The sequence below is a fragment of the Armigeres subalbatus genome, chromosome 3 (assembly GCF_024139115.2).
Source record: "Armigeres subalbatus isolate Guangzhou_Male chromosome 3, GZ_Asu_2, whole genome shotgun sequence".
Lineage (NCBI taxonomy): Eukaryota > Metazoa > Arthropoda > Insecta > Diptera > Culicidae > Armigeres > Armigeres subalbatus.
In genome coordinates this window covers 212340848-212359153 of record NC_085141.1, presented here as the reverse complement: position 1 = coordinate 212359153, position 18306 = coordinate 212340848, and the positions used below count along the sequence as shown (strand labels likewise).

The 18306-nt window shown below is 42.1% G+C and overlaps 1 protein-coding gene across 1 annotated transcript in view; it reads right to left on the bottom strand.

The window, feature by feature from the left end:
• LOC134219175 (potassium channel subfamily K member 10-like) overlaps nt 1-10808 on the bottom strand; it is a 350538-nt gene extending 339730 nt beyond the window's left edge. Inside the window, exon 1 of the mRNA XM_062697880.1 lies at nt 9809-10808. The gene's annotated coding sequence lies outside the window, so the exon portion shown is untranslated. The remainder of the gene's footprint in view (nt 1-9808) is intronic.
• Between the last annotated feature and the right edge of the window lie 7498 nt (nt 10809-18306).

Below are 18306 nucleotides of genomic sequence, written 5' to 3'. Positions count from 1 at the left end.
AGATCTCATGCTCCTTAATGGTGCCCTTCTTGTTATGACAGCTAGTACGACAAATAGGAATCACATCTGAAGCAAGAAAAGTTTGTTCAGGCTGTGGAGGGAAAGGGATGTACTAGTTGTTCATAACAGGTACAGCAAAACTTCTCAAGGACGCCCTTATTCATACTAACTACTCAGGGAGTAGAAGGTCAAGAAGAGCCACCGTTGCTAACTAAAGCGTGAACCGGATACCTGGGAGTCCCACAATATCCGCGGCAATAGCAACAAACGATGCCCTGTAAGTATTTAGTGCATATTTTTTATAGATTGGTCAAGCAATGAAAGAAAGAAAAGTAATGAGCTGGAACGTGCTCACCAATTGAGATTGTTTAAAAGAGCTCCAATTTTGAACAGCAAACACCAAAGATATCCGAAGAGACCACATAATTTCCTAAAGTTTTGCACTTGTTATTCTCCTTTGCTTCCAATGAAAACGTGGTAACCACGTGACGGCTACCAAATTTCCTGTGGGGTTATCAGCTTCCGGTAGCTGTTACTGTGCTGTAGAGATGGGCATTCAGATCCGGAACCGTTAAAAAGATCCGGATCTCTGAAGTGAGTGAATGATTCGTGGATCATTTTTTAAAAGATCCGGTTCACCAGTTTAGCAAATTATTTGATCATTTGTAAGTGAATGACAAAATAAAAAGTTCATTGTTTGTATTCCATACGCTTGTAAACAAGAAAGGGTAAATATATTTTCAATACGGTTCAAAAGTATGAGAATGAATGACTAACGCTTCATTATTTCGCATTCTCCTTGCATTTTGTTCTACGGATCCGATCCGGTTGAAAGATCCGGATCCGTAGAATGAATGATCCAGATCTGATCCGTTCATCAAAGTGATCCGTTTTGCCCATCTCTGCTGTGCTGGCTGCTGCAGTCAAGTTGATTCAGCTCAGCACAGCTCACAATTTTAAGTTCATCTTGAAATGAACAGATATTAGTAAACGTTCAGATTATGGAAAATTAAGTTTAAGCGATCTTGTGGAAGCACTCAATAAAGTTCCCATCCTTGCAGAAAATTTGAGGCTGGCTCTTGACCTTTAGAATTCGAAAAAAACATGTTAATTGCAAAGAACCGAGATGTGTTAAAATGCACTGCGGAACGAATCAACCTGTACATGAAGTTTGATGGGGAATAGATTTGAAGTCACTTAATTTTCTTCTCACTAATGTTTGCTGTATGTTTGGTAGCCTTACACCTTGACCGCGACCTTGATCGTTATAAATGGATGAAATCGAAATGAATTAAAATGATAAGGCATTGCATATTCTATAGATCATTTTGGTTGAGCTCTGCCCTGAAACAAAAAGCACAAATTCTTGTATTATGTAATAAGTTATGATCGAAGACAACGCTCTTTCGATAAATGCTTCGGAATTTTGTAAATAAGTTGCTTGAATAGTGTGACTCGGCAGTAAAAATATGGTTAACTTCTGAAAAAGATATATAGGAATAAATACTGTGTGATACAACCTAATGAACGAGAACAGACAGTAATGTGGGGGCAGCAGGGACTTTGTCCAAGGGCTTGACGAACCCTCCCCATGGCCACTGCGAGTTAGTCCAGGACCATCGTCCCTAACCCCTAATCCCAAGGCGTCAAGCGACCCGTGCCGAGGGGATGCATGGCCAGGGGGGTGAAATAATAAGCTAGGCCTTTAACGGAGCCTGTGGGGTACCTGGGCACTAGGGTGGTTCAAAAAATCGATTTTGCTCCACAGTGCTCATCTGATTCTTTACCATGTTCTGAGTGTCCTCTGAAAATTTGAGCTCATTTGGATTAAAACTGATTTAGCACAAGCCGTTTCAAGTTTGCATGCAAATTAGTATGATGAAATTTATTTTTCCATTATACTGTTAATGACGTTTCCCCATTAAGCGCAGGTTAAAAGAAAACCTACATAGCTAAAAGGAATACTCAACAGCTTTCACTCAACGAAAACCGCATGTTGATTAATCGCCCCAATAATTAGTAATCGATTTTAAGACAGGTTGCGAATCTTTAGTCATGATCGTTAAACTTCTTTGAGGGCATCACTGAAATGTGCAGTGCAACATAGTAGCCTGAATTTTTGTGTGCTATCTTTCGCGCCACGAGCAGCAATGTTGCCTGTTGATGAGTTATGTAATTAGCTCCAGAAAACCACGGTATAGATTAAATTCGATTACTAATTATTGGAACGATTAATTAAGACGCGGTTTTCACTGAGTGAAAGCTGTTGAGTATTCCTTTTAGCTATGTAGGTTTTCTTTTAACATACTCTTGATGGGGAAGCGTCATTAACAGTTTAATGAAAAAATTAATTTCCCCATACTAATTTGCATGCAAACTTGCAACGGCTTGTGCTAAACCAGTTTTAATTCAAATGAGCTCAAATTTTCAGAGGACACTCAGAACATGGTAAAGAATCAGATGAGCACTGTGGAGCAAAATCGATTTTTTGAACCACCCTACTGGGCACCCTCCACAGTAATTGTCCCTTACCGCGTTATGCTGGGCTCTGGCGTGGTGGACCTCTTTTCCCGAGCAACTCGTGGGACCAAAATGGAAAACCAAGTCAATTCTTCAATTAGTGGTAGTAGTGTAGGCGACAACCCCTTCGCAAGAGGTGGGTTGTTCAGGTCTCCGCCTAGGAGGCCAGAGGCAATAGTCGGCAGCTCAGTGCGCAGCGCCAGCGTGGGTCACTCAACCTTCCTCTCGGCTATAAAAACGCCGGTAGGGGTTATTGATGGCCCATGCTTGTGGAGGCGATGAACCGCAAACGCGATGGGCTTTCGGCCTTCGAGGTGGCGACGGAACAGCTGGACGCCATCATCGACTTTGCGTCATCGAAGCATAATATCAGCAAGGACCTCAAGAGGAGCTTGCAGAAACTTCGAAAGTCGATGCTGGACGCCAAGCTGGAGAGGGCGGTCGGGACGGCCAAGTGTAAACCCGTGAAATCGGTGGAGTCGAGGTCTACCCAGACTGAGGCCCAAGGATTCGCGGACTCGGGCAAGGTCGAATCGACCGAAGGCGTGCCAGCTAAGACGGTGGTGCCAAAGTCTACCCAGACTGAGGCTCAAGTATTTGCGGGTACGTCGGGGGTGACTGCTCCAACGGAGCAGACACAAAATCGGGGGAGACAGTCTCCAGGGGATGAGCTCCCTGGGGGCCGCTCCAAAACGCGGAGGGTTACTACCCCGAACAAGGGTAGTGGGTCTGGGAAGCTGAACCCCGGTCAGGTACCTCCAAAACCGGGGGAGGAAAGACCTGGAAAGGTCCGTCCACTCAGGAAAGACGGTGGTAAGGGGTTACGGCAGGCTGAAAGTTCTCAGCCGCACCAGACCAGGGAAATAGAGGGGAATGACGCCTCCTGGACCCTGGTCAAGAACAAGAGGAAACCGAAGACGTCAAGGGCCGAAAAGAAGGCCCAGGCGAATGAGGGTAGCAAGAAGTCTAGGGTAGGCGCCAATCGCTCCAGGGGCGATGCTCTAGTCATCACGGCGGGCGAGGCTAAGTACTCGGATGTTTTGAAGGCGATGAGGAGTGACGTCAAGCTCGGTGAACTCGGCGCCGACGTACGTCGAATAAGACGTACCCGGATGGGCGAGATGATACTCGAGCTGAAGCGGGGCGTCTCGCAAAAGGGCGCCGCCTACAAGAAGTTGGCGGAGGAGGTCCTAGGCGAGACGGTCAAGGTGAGGGCACTCACGACGGAGGTGAATCTAAGGGTTAAAGACCTGGACGAGATCACTGAAGTCGAAGAGCTCGTCACGGCACTGCGGCGACAGTGTGAAGTGGAGACGCCTACCGCAGCCGTTCGGCTACGGAAAGGCCCGGCAGGGACGCAGGTAGCATTGGTTCGGCTATCTGCAGCGGACGCCTCCAAGGTAGTCAAGTTAGGGAGCGTCAAGGTGGGATGGTCGATGTGTTCTGTGCGCATATACGAGCAACCCGCAGTTTGCTTCAAGTGCCTGGAACCGGGGCACAAGCAATGGGACTGCAAAGGCCCTGACAGAAGCAATCTCTGCCGACGCTGCGGATTGGAGGGACATAAGGCATAATGCTGTACGAACCCTCCCAATTGTTTGATTTGTTCCAGCAAAGCTGTGAACAGCAAGCACCCATGGGGGGTTCAATGTGCCCGGCGTTTAAGCGTGCTGCAAAATCAAAGTGCAGGTAAAGCAGCTGGCTTGCTCGGCTTCTCCCGAGGGTTTGGTGTGCGCAGGTTTAGAGGAAACGGCGGAACACGTGTTGTTCGTGTGCTCACGTTTTCGCGCAATGCGTGACCACATGCTTGCCACATGTGGTCTGGACACTACCCCGGACAACCTAGTTCGGAGGATGTGTAAAGACGAAGTTGGCTGGAATGCCGTTTTATCGGCTATCGCCCAAATCGTCTCGGAGCTACACAGAAGGTGGCGCGTGGACTCAAGGATGGCTAGTTCAGGCGCAAATAAGAGGTGGTCCAAGGGATCGGAGTCGGCTTCATGGGTCATACCGGTGGTCATGCTCTGTGGTCGAACTCGATCCTTTTATCGAACAAGTGGCCGCGCGAAGAACAACATGGTATCGTCGCTTCCGCGGCGTCGGTCAACCGGGCGGGTTCCGAGCCCGAGGACGGAAGGGGTCCTCGTCAAGGCTGGGACAGGCGTAGGCCTCGCGTCGGCAAGTCCCTCTGTGTGCTGGCGAATAGGCCCTATCGCAGAAAGGTAAATTTGGGGATTCAGTTCTATATGATAAATTACTTTACTCATTCAAAACCTGTTCAGATTTCAGATAATTTATCAATTTGTAGAATGTGCATAAATATTCAATGACTAATATTCAACTGAAGATTGACAGTCCAGAGCCGACTTTGAATGTGTTATCACAGGGGAAACAAAAACACAAAACTAATTAACAAACAACAGGGAAAACGGATTATCAAAAACAGACGTGGTTCAAATTATCAAAAGAGGGAAAGAAAGGAGTTACACCGAGAGAGAGATCAAACATAGGGGAAGGGGGGGGGGGGTCAATATGCCCTAGCTAAGCAAACACTGCTCTATTGTCTTATTTGTAAAGCTATTCATGGGTATTTTTACATTATGCATCAGTTAAACAAGATAGCTAGTTGATGCCATTCAAAAATTGTCAAAAATCTAAATCATATTGATAATATTCACATTTCAAAAAAGTGGTGATATTCTGTTGCCGGAAAACTCATGAGGCAAAACGCCTTTTAGTTGGCAGCTCCTAGGGAACAAAGCACCATGCGTCGGCGAATCAGCATTCTGGTATGGATAGTGCGTGGAGACGCAAGTACATTGTAGGTTAGTGCCACTAGGGCGTTTTGCCTCGCCAAAATGTTAGATGTTTCTTCATAATGTGGAAATTTTCGGTTTTTCCATCCTTCCCATACACTATTTTGAAACTTGTTTCGCCTGACCTAGGGAAGGGGGAATATGCCCTAGCTAAGCAAACACTGCTCTATTGTCTTATTTGTAACGCTATTCATGGGTATTTTTACATTATGCATCAGTTAAACAAGATAAGGACTGTTCATTAAAGAAAGTGGACACCGGTTTTTCAAAGGAACATGTTTATTTTGGAACAAATTCATAAGGTTGCGTTATATAAATGACAATCAACAAGCGGCAGACCAAATTTTCTTGAAGCAGTCATCAGAGCTTGCTTCTCTCCCATCTACCTTAAGATGCCGCGTAATTATTGCCCTGTATTTTCGATAGGACGCAGTTCAGGGCAGGTGGTGTATTCAGGCATTTTTCGACAAGATCGACTTTTTCCTTCTTCAGCATCTCCAACGTAGCAGAAACGTAGTGAGCCGATGCCAGATCCGGCCAGAACAATAGAGGATCCGCATGCTTTCGGTAGATGGTTAGAAGTCGTTTTTGATACATTATTTTCTTCAATTTTCACCGTTGTTTGTGAAATACGGAGTCACATTAGCAAATTGCTTGCCATACCAAAACATTTCCCAATTTTTTTCGGTTCGGATATATCATACGTCATCAGGCACATCTGTCCTCTGTTCAGCGTTGAAAAAATGTGGCCCTGGAAGTGTACTGGTGTCCAATTTGACGTATATCTCGTCGTCCATCAAAATGCACTGTACCAATTTGGCAGAATTAATCTGCGACTTGATAAACTGATCCGACCTATCGTTCGGAATTTCTAAGGTTTTTCTAAATTGTTCAGGTGTGCTGCAAAAGTAAGCAATTTCTTTACACACAGAGCGAAAATTACCAATTTTTCGTTAAGTTTTAACCTTAAACCATTCATAAAAAGGTGTCCACTTACTTTAATGAACAGTCCTTAGCTAGTTGATGCCATTCAAAAATTGTTAAAAATCTCAATCATATTGATAATATTCACATTTCAAAAAAGTGGTGATATTCTGTTGTCGGAAAACTCATGAGGCAAAACGCCTTTTAGCTGGCAGCTCCTAGGGAACAAAGTACCACGCGTCGGCGAATTAGCATTCTAGTATGGATAGTCCGTGGAGACGCAAGTACTTTGTAGGTTATTGTCACTAGGACGTTTTGCCTCGCCAAAATGTTAGATGTTTCTTCAAAATTGGGTTTGGGGCCTCTTCCCCTACATAATTTTAAATCTAGTTTTGTTACGGCCATCTTAATGACGGTAAATATGAGGGAAACCTCAAAAGGCGTTTTGCCTCGGGGGGGCGTTTTGGGGCCTCTTCCCCTACCACGCGTCGGCGAATCAGCATTCTAGTATGGATAGTCCGTGGAGACGCAAGTACTTTGTAGGCTATTGCCACTAGGGCGTTTTGACTCCCCAAAATGTTAGATGTTTCTTCAAAATGTGGAAATTTTCGGTTTCTCCGACCTTGCCTCTTGCCCATGCCGCGATCGAAGCTACAGCTGCGGATGTCGGGACAACAGCACCTGTGTTGGTGGAGGCGCACGATCAGTGGTGATGGTGGTGGGACTGTCGGCTTTCGGCGTTGAAGACTTCGTCTGCGTGACGAAGGACGCCGATGAGTTTTGCAAAAAAAGTCTGTTTTTGCGAAAAACGACGAAAACATTTCAAATGATTACTTCAAATAAGCACACTTTCACTCTAGTACTTCAGTTTCAGTATGTAAACGTGGAATGCCACGTTATATGTTATGTGAATGTGATAATTATCAAACAATCTCAAGTAGATGAGTAACTGAGATAGCAATGGATGATGTTCGTAGAATTAGCACCATGCTTATTGTGCCCTTTTCCGTCACCAAGCAGAACGGAATCGTGAAGAATGTGTTAGTCGTCAAAGTTATATGGCTGTACACGACGCATATACTTGTTGGTTGAGGAACCAGCGAGAGTTGATTAGATGTATTGAGTGTAAGCAAATAAAACAACATATAGCTGGCATAACAAATGTAACATTCTCTGAGTGGTTTGCATGCGTGATTTGATTCAATGCTTAATCATTTTCGATGCAAGAGGCATGCTCAGGATGAATTTTTTGCACGCTACTAATGAGAAAAAAAAATTGTTTGATAAAAAATCTTTAATTATAGGGAGGGAGAAGATGAAGAAACTCTCTAAAAACTGTTACGTAATTAGTGTACGTACTTTAGCCTATATCCAACATGACAACGGTTTCCATTCAACTGCCATTTTTATCGCAGCATACATAGGTTGAACTCAACAAAAAGGCACGTTTGGATAAAGCTTCTAGAATTTCGAATAAACAAAAAAAACTACAATAACATATTTTATAGGCGAATTGCAAAGCTTTTAAATAATTACTGATTTGAAATTATTGTAAAACTTATCATTTTCATAATTTGATTTCTGTTTTCAATAATTGGCTTTTATTTCTATAGAAGTCAGATTAGGGGAGGAGGTTCGGTTGTGGGCACCCTTTTGAATTTTGTCCATAACTTTGGTTCTAGTTGGTATTATGTTCACATTTTTATACCAATGGAAAGCTAGACATACAACCTTACTGCTAGAAAAGAAATTGGTTTGATTTCATAGATTTGACACATTTTGTCAATTTCGCAAATTTGGAATTTTTGGACATTTTAGTTTTGTGGTTCGGTTGTGGGCACCCTTGAAAATCCGGCTATAGTGAAGAATAACAAATGAAATCCACCCAGTTTCAAAGAAAAAGAGTATTTTATTAGTTTTAATTGTCATGAAACAATAAAAACCTAGAATAATTCATGATGATGATGCCTTTTTATTTCAATGCATGGGTAACGAAAACAATCACTTAAGAAAGGTCAAAAATAGCACTTCGGGAAGTTGGATTTAACTTTTTCCATCAATTTACATATATTGCATTCATTTATATACATCGCAGGCAAAAAAATATTTTTTTAAAATTTCGCTTTTTTTCAATGAGGGGTCCCAATGAAAATAAATGATAATTTGTCAACAACTTCGGAAGGCAATGTCCAAAATATCCAATTTTAAATGGCAAACAATAAGACTCAATTCCCTGTAGAATGCAACTTGTTGCGCGTAAATCGGTCATCGCTTAGTTCCAAAAAGCGCATATACAATGGTTAGATGCGCCAAAATAAAAAAATAAAATTAAAAAAGAAAACAAATAAATAATAAAACTTTTTATTACAATAAATTATGACTGAATAATTCGAAGAAAATGCATAAAAATAGCATAAAAATAAGTTTGTTGATAAACTCAGTGATATTGAACGATTTGTCAATAAAAAAGAGGGTGCACACAACCGAATTTAGCAGCGTTTCAGGAAAGTGATGAAACAATGTTCGAGCTGAAGTTTTGATGGCAATCGGTATTGAATCACAAAATAGACTAAATTTACCGTATGAATGCGCATTAGAACTCACTTTTTTAATTCAATCACACCATTTTATGACACTTTAAAAAAGGTCAAACAAAATTTTCGTTTGGATTTTTATGTAGAAAAAAAATTGTTCATAGTTCGAGGTAGAGGTGTCTATCTAGTTCGGTAGTCTGCACAAAACATCGTGTTTCGATAGCAAATGAATGACAGATGTCAGAATAATAGCATCTGCTTTCTGTCAAAAGATACGTGGGGATGCCCACAACCGAACCACCTTCCCTAATAATCGCAAAAAAAAGCAATTTCAAATAGGATTATAACAAAAAAGAATATCCAACCGTCTAAGACGAGTTTAGTATTTTTCTCGACTTTGTCGAGTCAAGTACGAGACACTGAAGACGACCTCACAGTTGAGGTCGAAATACGTATCTGTAAAGATAACAAAACGTAGTGGAATAACATGGAAAGTCCTAAACTTGTCTTAGACGGTTGAATGCATTCTACTAAAAAGAGATTAAATTTATTTGTTTTTAAAAAGAATATCGTCGATACTAAGTGTCCTCTTCATACATAAACTTAACAGTCCTTATATTTACTCTCGGACTTACAGTGTGCTTTTGAATATCGGAAATACAATTTTGGTAAATTGGTTATTCAATTAAATCACCAAGACAACACTACATCCTTTTAGTACAGCCTTGAGAAACACAAACATAAAAGCAGAAGTTGTTGCACAAAACAAAACTAATTGTTGTCAAACATTCAAGAAACAACTTATCCAGTCGAAATACATCAGTAAAAATAAAAAAATGCTACATCTCTTCAAGCAAATTTCTTTAATAACACTTTATCTCTGCTTCTCATCATCAAAATCCGAATGATTTCTTTACTTTTTCTCAGAATATCAATTATATTGGCGATTTGAATATATTTCAAGGCCTCACAACATACTAAATCCAAGCTACTAAATAATAAATTACCTCGTACCTGCTGCTCGGTTAGCCACTGCCGTTTATTAGAGAGCTCCCATCTATTAAATAACCATCACACCGCGCTATCCGGCGATGTCAAACTGGGACAGTGGCCCATAAAACAGCATCCAGAAGCAGTTCTCGGTCGCTCTTGCACCACATCAACACTATGCTCAGTTACACTGCGCTATGTAATACACTTTGAAAGCACGGTCGCCACACGGTCTGGTACCAAAAGATTAATAATTTATCCCTCGTTCGCGGCTGCTATCTATAATCAATCACATTTACAGCTTTCCGACGATGAGTGCTAATAACACTGTTCCACTTTACGATCCATCACCAAGATACGCATTCTACTGCATCAGACCAGCCGAGACTAGGATTACATTTAAAGCCTCGTGAAATTAGCGATACTCGGTATCGTGTTTGTTCAGTGGCCAAGGATCAACATACGGTCGAATCGATTTTCACTATTTCATCTGCTGCTGGTGCACTGGAGCAAACAAATAATCCAACGGGATGCATATAACTCTCATTCCATAATCACACCTTGTACATCTGGTGGCGCTGCTACCAAACTGACAACAAATTTTCGAATTGTGCAGACTGGGGTTATGTACATAAATGCAGAACTATTATTATTATGACCACCTTTTTATCACCCGAATTTTGCGAGAATCGATCCTGAATTCACTCCAAAACATTCCAAACTCAAAGGTTTCCCCCCAGCATCCGAGCGCTGTAGTTCACTCACACGTGGAAATGGGTTATCGGGATTGAACACCTCCCAATTACCATAGGTCAGAAGCCGCACAATTTATCCCCTACCAAACGCTAAATCGACCATCCCGAAAGCCGGAAAAAAGCACCAAAAATCCACCAGCAGAAGCCGTATCCGTCACACAGAATAGGAGATGCTAGTCCTCTGACATCGAATGGTAGCTTACACTGTGAAGCACTATATAACACTATTCGGCGACAGAAATGGCCAGCCTTCAAGAGCCTGACACTACTTCTCGGTTGACGTCTCGCGGTTCACTGAGGATGGAAAATGGATGCAGTGAGAAAATTATCTGCCTATTCAGGATCTGATATTGGGCCAGATGGGCAAACCAGGAGTAGGAGAGCCATCCGAAGTGCGCATGAGCCATAACAAGAGTGCCACCGAGATCCTTCTGAATTGGGAGAAAAACTGCTGAATACACGCATTGTTCTGGAATGACACCCTGCTGTTGTGCATGAGATGCTTCACAGATACGATAAGGCTTCTGGTTACATACCACTGACTCGGTGCCCTATTCTACCACGAGTGGCCTACATTACCTACTGCCGGAAAGTGACGGAGAAGAACTTAGGCAATGAGTGGAAGATGATTCATGACAAGATAGCCGGTCCTTCGCGGAAGATTTCAGCGTTGAAATAACTAACATTAATTCTTTTCATCATATCAACCGCATGCTTCCTTTTAATCTAATTACAAAAAAAAAACACGAAACAGCAGTCTAACAGCCATTCAAAGTTATTGTTTTCGTTGAAGTTTTCTAGATTGAATTGCGAAGGTAATAGAAACCGGCATTGTATCTTGAGATGAAGACTATACATACTTACATATCACACAGAATTATTCACCAACGTAAGTTTATCGGTGAGCATATATTTCCTTTATGGAAGACTAGAACACGTGGCATGCCAACTGATAGTCCTTGAATAATAAACCGCGCTTGCAATGGACGTAAAACTCCGTGAAAGGAAACTCCTTTGCGGAATGTTATCTACAGTTATGGCGTTCGGCCAAACGCAACTTTTTTCGTGCCCTGGTTTGGACAATCAGTGGATTAAACTTTCGTAGAAAAAAATAGTAAACAGTTTTTCAATCAAACCGCATCCTAAATCCTTATGAAGCTGTGTTGTTGCAAATGTGATGTGCCTTTTCAGTAGGGGATAATGATTACAAAAAAGAAGCAAAGACATTAGGGTGCCAATGGAATGTATGGGAAAAAAAATTGTCATCGAATTTCAAAAAACGACATTGCAAGTTTCATTACCCCAAAATATGACCCCATGCAAAATATGAGCCAATCGGACATGATTTAGGGGTGCCTAAAATTCGTTAAAGTTTTGAAATTTTTACCCATGAAAATTTTCCCAAGGGAGTCGAAAATCGAATTTTTGTTTTTGATGCCAGATGACTTAAAAATGCATGAAACGTTTAAAAAAAAAATGTTTTCGAGGTGACATCAGAGCTCAAAATCATCAAAAACAAAAATTCGATTTTTCGTTTAGCCCTCCCTTGGAAAAAAATTCATGGGTAAAAATTTCAAAACTTTGGAGAATTTTAGACACCCCTAAATCATGTCCGATTGAGCTCAAATTTTGCATGGGGTCATATTTTTCGGTAAGGGAAGATCCATAAAGTACGTCACGCAAAAATCGGCGATTTTTGACCCCCCCTCCCCCCTTCGTCACACTTTTTTTATTAAACCTCTAAAATTTTTGTATGAGTCGTCACGCTGCTCGGAACCCCCCCTCCCCCCTAAGAGCGTGACGTACTTTGTGGATGACCCCTAATGAAACTTGTGAGCAATGTCATTTTTTGAAATTCGAAAATATCATTTTCATTGGCACCTTAAAAGACATACTTCAACTACTTCAGAATAGGGTAACCGTAACCTTAGTAGAGGTAGCAGCAGATGAGATGTTTTCATAATTATACACTTCATGATGGGCTCAGTCGATGCATCGTGCTTATCCTAAGATTTCGCTTGAAAAACTATTGAAAATAATGATTTTTGCCTTTCTCTTATACTAAGTAAACGTAAAGGCTATATGATCACTCGAAAACCAAACTTTTGATAGAAGGCTCGGAGACCCATAGTGTTATATACCAATCGACTTAGCTCGACGAATTGGGGTGATGTCTGTTTGTTTGTAGGTATGTATGTGTGTGTATGTGTGTATGTGTACAAAATTTTGTAGACACATTTTTTGGAACTTAGCATTGGCCGAATTACTCGCAACAAGTCCATTCGACTGAGAATCCTGTCCCATTGTTTGCTATTGAAAATTGGCCAGATTGGACCATGGGATCAGAAGTTATGGCCAAAATACTATTCTGCGCAAAACACGCTAAAAACACTTACTCATATTTTTTAGTATTTTTTTGCACAAGAAAGGCATTAACACCGCTAGGTGGATTAATCAGGGTTTTTTCTTAATAAAATTGACTTCTTTGCATCCATACCGTTGCAACTGTACCAAAAGTAGCGAGTCTCATAAGAAATCAATGGATAGCACCACTATGGAAAACAAAATTAATTCTCACCACCCCTAAAGGAACAGTGTGCCAATTAGTAGCGCAAGCAATGTTTGAAAGTTGTTAATGTTGAATAACTTCAATCTAAGTTTTGTTAGCAAATTTATTAGTGTGTCTGTTGAGTAAAATTTATTATAACTGTAAATTTCCCATAATTATCGATATTAAAAAAATCTCTTGTGTATCTACTAATACCTACACTCTAGAGAGTCCCGTTGCGTAGTTGGCTACACGTTCGCCTTACAAGCGGATGGTCATGGTTTCGATTCCCAGCCCCTCCACCAAACCCTCGTCAGTCGCCGGATTTGCAGCCCATACAGTGGCGTTTGGGGTACGCGCCTTATCCTCACGGCTGCCTGTTGACGACTGACAACTTGTTCTTCTCGGATGTTACCCGAATAAATGGCAACCGAACAATGCAACGATCATTGGATTTACGACACGGACAAATGAACACAATGGACTCACGTTGAGATGGACCAGCAACGACCACAACAATGAATAATGGAAAATCTAAAAATAGATTCTGTGTGGATTCTGGCAGCAGAATACCACAGTAGATCTCGGCACAGTAGCGGTTAAGTAATACAGAGTGCCTACCAAATAAAGAAAGGAATAATAATAATAATAATACCTACACTCATGGTACCGTTACCCTATATGTAACGGTAATATATTCGAAAAAGCATTTCATTTCTAATAGACAAAGTAAACCTGAAGTGTTTGGACTCATAATATTCAAAATCATAGTGTAACTCACTTAATATTTAATACAGTTCCAATTTCGTTTATTTGGTAGGCTCAGGCGTGTATAACACTTTACGGAGCCACGTTTCTTTGAGATATGTACAATCGACATAATCTTATTATTAAATTAGTAAGAGAGGGAAATAAGCCAACGTACTCGTGGTGACTCGAGGTTAGGTTTACAATGTTTAAGGATGGACGGGGATTAGGATTCGGGAATCAGGGAATCATCATAATCAAGGAATTTCAGCAGCTCATCCGGTCATTTGGCGTCGGGGACGATGTGGTGTGTCGTCGTGCAATTTAATACAGTTAATATAACAGTTTATTATACAGCAGCGCAGCATAGACGAAAAAGTGATTGTCGGAAAACTTCCCCGAATGCTTCTAAAACTCAGCTTATAATTTTTCCACATAATCGAGAGGTTTTTATTTGAATATTCTAGCAGACATATTGTCACTATGAATGGGGTTTTAATTAATTGATCTGGCGAAGCTAAATATTTAGGGCTTATGCTAGATCAAAAATTAACTGTCAAGGAATGGATAACTGTCGATTGGGTCATGCACTAGATAGCAGAGAAGGAGAAGACAGCAAATCACTCGCTACCAGAATCCGTCTAAGTTGGATTGTGTTCGGGCATTGTTGTACAGCAGCTCAAGCAGTGATGGACTCCACAGGACACCACAGTTTCCATTTGTAGACAGTAGAGTTGAAGCAGAAGATTTGAAACTACGAACGCAGCGGGTACATCGAGAAGCTGACGGAGAGTCAACTGGCAGAGCATTTTCCACGTCGAACACATTGCTTTCCATCGGCTAGCTATGTTCAGCGACTTCAAGCTACTTCAAGCAGAATCTGATTACTAGTTTCATCGCCTCGGTGCTCCTCTGACCGTTATTAACAAAAAAGATCTCCATCGAAACTAATACCAGGAGCTGAATTCTGGGGCTATACTGCATCTCTGGGCGGAATTAAAAAAAACGTAGGGCCTGTTTTGGAGTTACTCCCTTTTTAAGTCGTAACTTGTAGCCTTCGCTTCATTGGTGAGATAAAAAATCATTATTATGAAGCTAATTGCGAATGATCTCAGACTTTTAGGCTAGATGTACCAGTTGTGGCTATAGCACCAGTTGTCGCTAGTGCTTTATATGCCAAATAGCCAATCAAATCACTGCAAACCAAGTTGATATCGATAAAGCATATTGATATGATACGATAACACCTTTGATCTCCTCCAAAACAAGCAAAGCATAATTGTAAAAATTGATTTTGCTTAATTTTTGACGTCCTTTGCACCAGTTGTGGCACCAGTTGTGGTGGTCCCAATTTGGCCAATCCCATAAGAAACCAATGGGATTTGCCAAATAAGGAAACAAAATTAAGAATAGTGCCACAACTGGTGCATGCGTTCCTATTATGGATTATTCTATTTTGAGGGTTATCACAAATTTTGCAGTGTCATTAAGCACCTGTGTCACTAAAGTACTCAGCCAACAGCTCTGAAGGTCAAGTTCAACTAAAATCCGACGAAGATGTTGACAGAGAAAAGATCGCGGCGGAACCCGAAACATTAGCGAACGCCTCAGCGTAAGCTTCCAGACTTCCGAACTATTTCAATGAAGTTCGCGGGAATTGCCGAATTCCTCTTCGGCCGAGGTTACCGTCCTTAATCTGAGGGTAACGGCTTCAATTAACCGCCAACTGAAGCAGAAGTGTCGCGCCATTTTTTTGTGCGTGGTTCATTTCTTGTTAAAGTGTAAGTTAAGCAACGTGCTAGATTTTCCTAATTTAATTATTTTTCTTTTTGTTAAGCAGTTTGTTTAACAAAGTTTGCTTAACAAACGTAGTATGTGCGTTAGGATCAGTTTAGTGCGTTTCTCAAAGAAATTTTCCAGGCAATGCGCTCCGCGTGCTCGTTGTTTCCCGTGCATTATGTGTAATTAATTGTCCTTTATGCAACCCACTACGTTTGACTCTGGCAACTGCGTCACACCGGCATCGTTGGGACGAAAGATTCCCGGCATCCGTTGCTGGAAGGAGGCCAACCGTCAACACGTTGGTCTCATTTCCGATCGTGATCGCCAAGTGGCACACACTGTCGCTGAGAGGAATCAGCGTTTGCCAAACCGCCGAAAACCTCCACGTGGTTTAATTGGCCACGCCATCTACGCGATTTCTCTTATTTTCGTTGAGTTCGGTGAGGACGCCTCGGAGCATTTTTTGTGGCGACCGTAGGTCGATGACTGACTGAATCATTAATTTGGACGCGTTCATGAAATTTAGATGTGGAATTGACGGAAGGTGCACTCGTGACATGATTAATGGTCGTTTATCGTTTGAAAGTTCTGAGATTTATGCTGATGTGTGGTACACCCAAAACAATATTGTGTGACATTCTTTGTATTAAGCATTTTGTATCAACTCTCGCATTCAAACCGATCAGAGAATGTCATACTTGTTAATACGGCTCATTGTATTAAGTTGGTTTATTTGGTTTCAATCAATACATCCAAACGAATCTTGTTGGCTCCTCCTAGAACAAGTATATGAATTCCGTACAGCAGTATAACTTTAACCCACACAATCTTCCCGATTCCATTTAGCTTGATAACGGAAAAGGACACAAATATGCATGGTGCTTATTCCACTCGTATCACTCATTGCTATCCCTGTTACCCTTCCACTTGTCACATCCGCATAGCATGAAACGTGGATTATGATTGCCTTTGGTCGCGTCGTTCCTCATCTGGTAAATAGTCCAGATGGTTAGCGCGTCAGTCTAGATGTGCTAAGTGTGGAGGGTCCGGGTTCAATTCCCGTCTTTGACCGATTTTTTTGTATGGTTGCTGAGGTTGTCAAAGTTTACAGCATTTCACTTCTCGATTGGGGTAAGGTAAAATTAGATTCAATGTAGACACTATCCCATAACCAGTTCTTATTTTCTCGTGACCGGAGACCTAATGCAAGGGCCTGTCGTTTACTTAATAAAATCTGTGCATATGTCGCAAATTATGGCAAACTAACTGTACACGAAACTAATGCGAGATTGCAATAAAATGTTGCAATCTCTGGTCGGGTGTAGTATTTCGAGTTTTTGCGTAGTTAGTCGGCGGATCTCCTCTTCGGAGTTTTTCAAATGGACTCGGCAGAGGCAGTCTCAACCGGGCAATTTTAACGCGTCGTGCGATCTCCAAAATGGAGTGTCGCTTAAGCTGCACGATTTTGTGAGTATCGGCCAGCGCCGACTACAAACTGATATACATATATTGAAGAAATGCACAGGATTCTGTTTCAACACGATTTACATTTTCTCAGTTTTGCCCCTATCTAAATTGTTTATCGTATATGAATAATCATTTGACTTTTATCTGGATTATTTAGGGGTTTTAGGAACATGTTACATACATTTTGGTCGTAAATTGAAGCCACACGATCATGGTCCTCCGGAAATTTAGGGGGTTTGGTGTCAGGCCCTGCAAGCCAGCCTTTAAAAAATCATAAGCAACGAACAATCAACAAGAGAGTACGGACCGGAACCATCGGCGAAGACCACTGCGACGAAAAGGGACTAGCGATTGGAAACTCGGTTCGTGGAACTGCAAATCTCTCAACTTCATCGGGAGCACACGCATACTCGCCGATGTGCTCAAGGACCGTGGATTCGGCATCGTAGCGCTGCAGGAGGTTTGTTGGAAGGGATCAATGGTGTGAACGTTTAGAGGTAATCATACCATCTACCAGAGCTGCGGCAACACACACGAGCTGGGAACAGCTTTCATAGTAATGGGCGATATGCAAAGGCGCGTGATCGGGTGGTGGCCGATCAATGAAAGAATGTGCAGGTTGAGGATCAAAGGCCGGTTCTTCAACTTCAGCATAATCATCGTCCACAGCCCACACTCCGGAAGCACTGATGATGATAAGGACGCATTCTACGCGCAGCTGGAACGTGAGTACGACAGCTGCCCAAGCCACGACGTCAAAATCATCATAGGAGATTTGAACGCTCAGGTTGGCTAAGAGGAGGAGATTAGACCGACTATTGGAAAGTTCAGCGCTCACCGGCTGACGAACGAAAACGGCCTACGACTAATTGATTTCGCCGCCTCCAAGAATATGGCCATTCGTAGCACCTACTTCCAACACAGCCTCCCGTATCGGTACACCTGGAGATCACCACTGCAGACAGAATCACAAATCGACCACGTTCTGATTGATGGACGGCACTTCTCCGACATTATCGACGTCAGGACATATCGTGGCGCTAACATCGACTCTGACCACTATCTGGTGATGGTTAAACTGCGCCCAAAACTATCCGTCATCAACAATGTTCGGTACCGACGACCGCCGCGGTACGACCTAGAACGACTGAAGCAACCTGATGTCGCCACTGCATACGCGCAGCATCTCGAGGCAGCGTTGCCGGAAGAGGGTGAGCTCGATG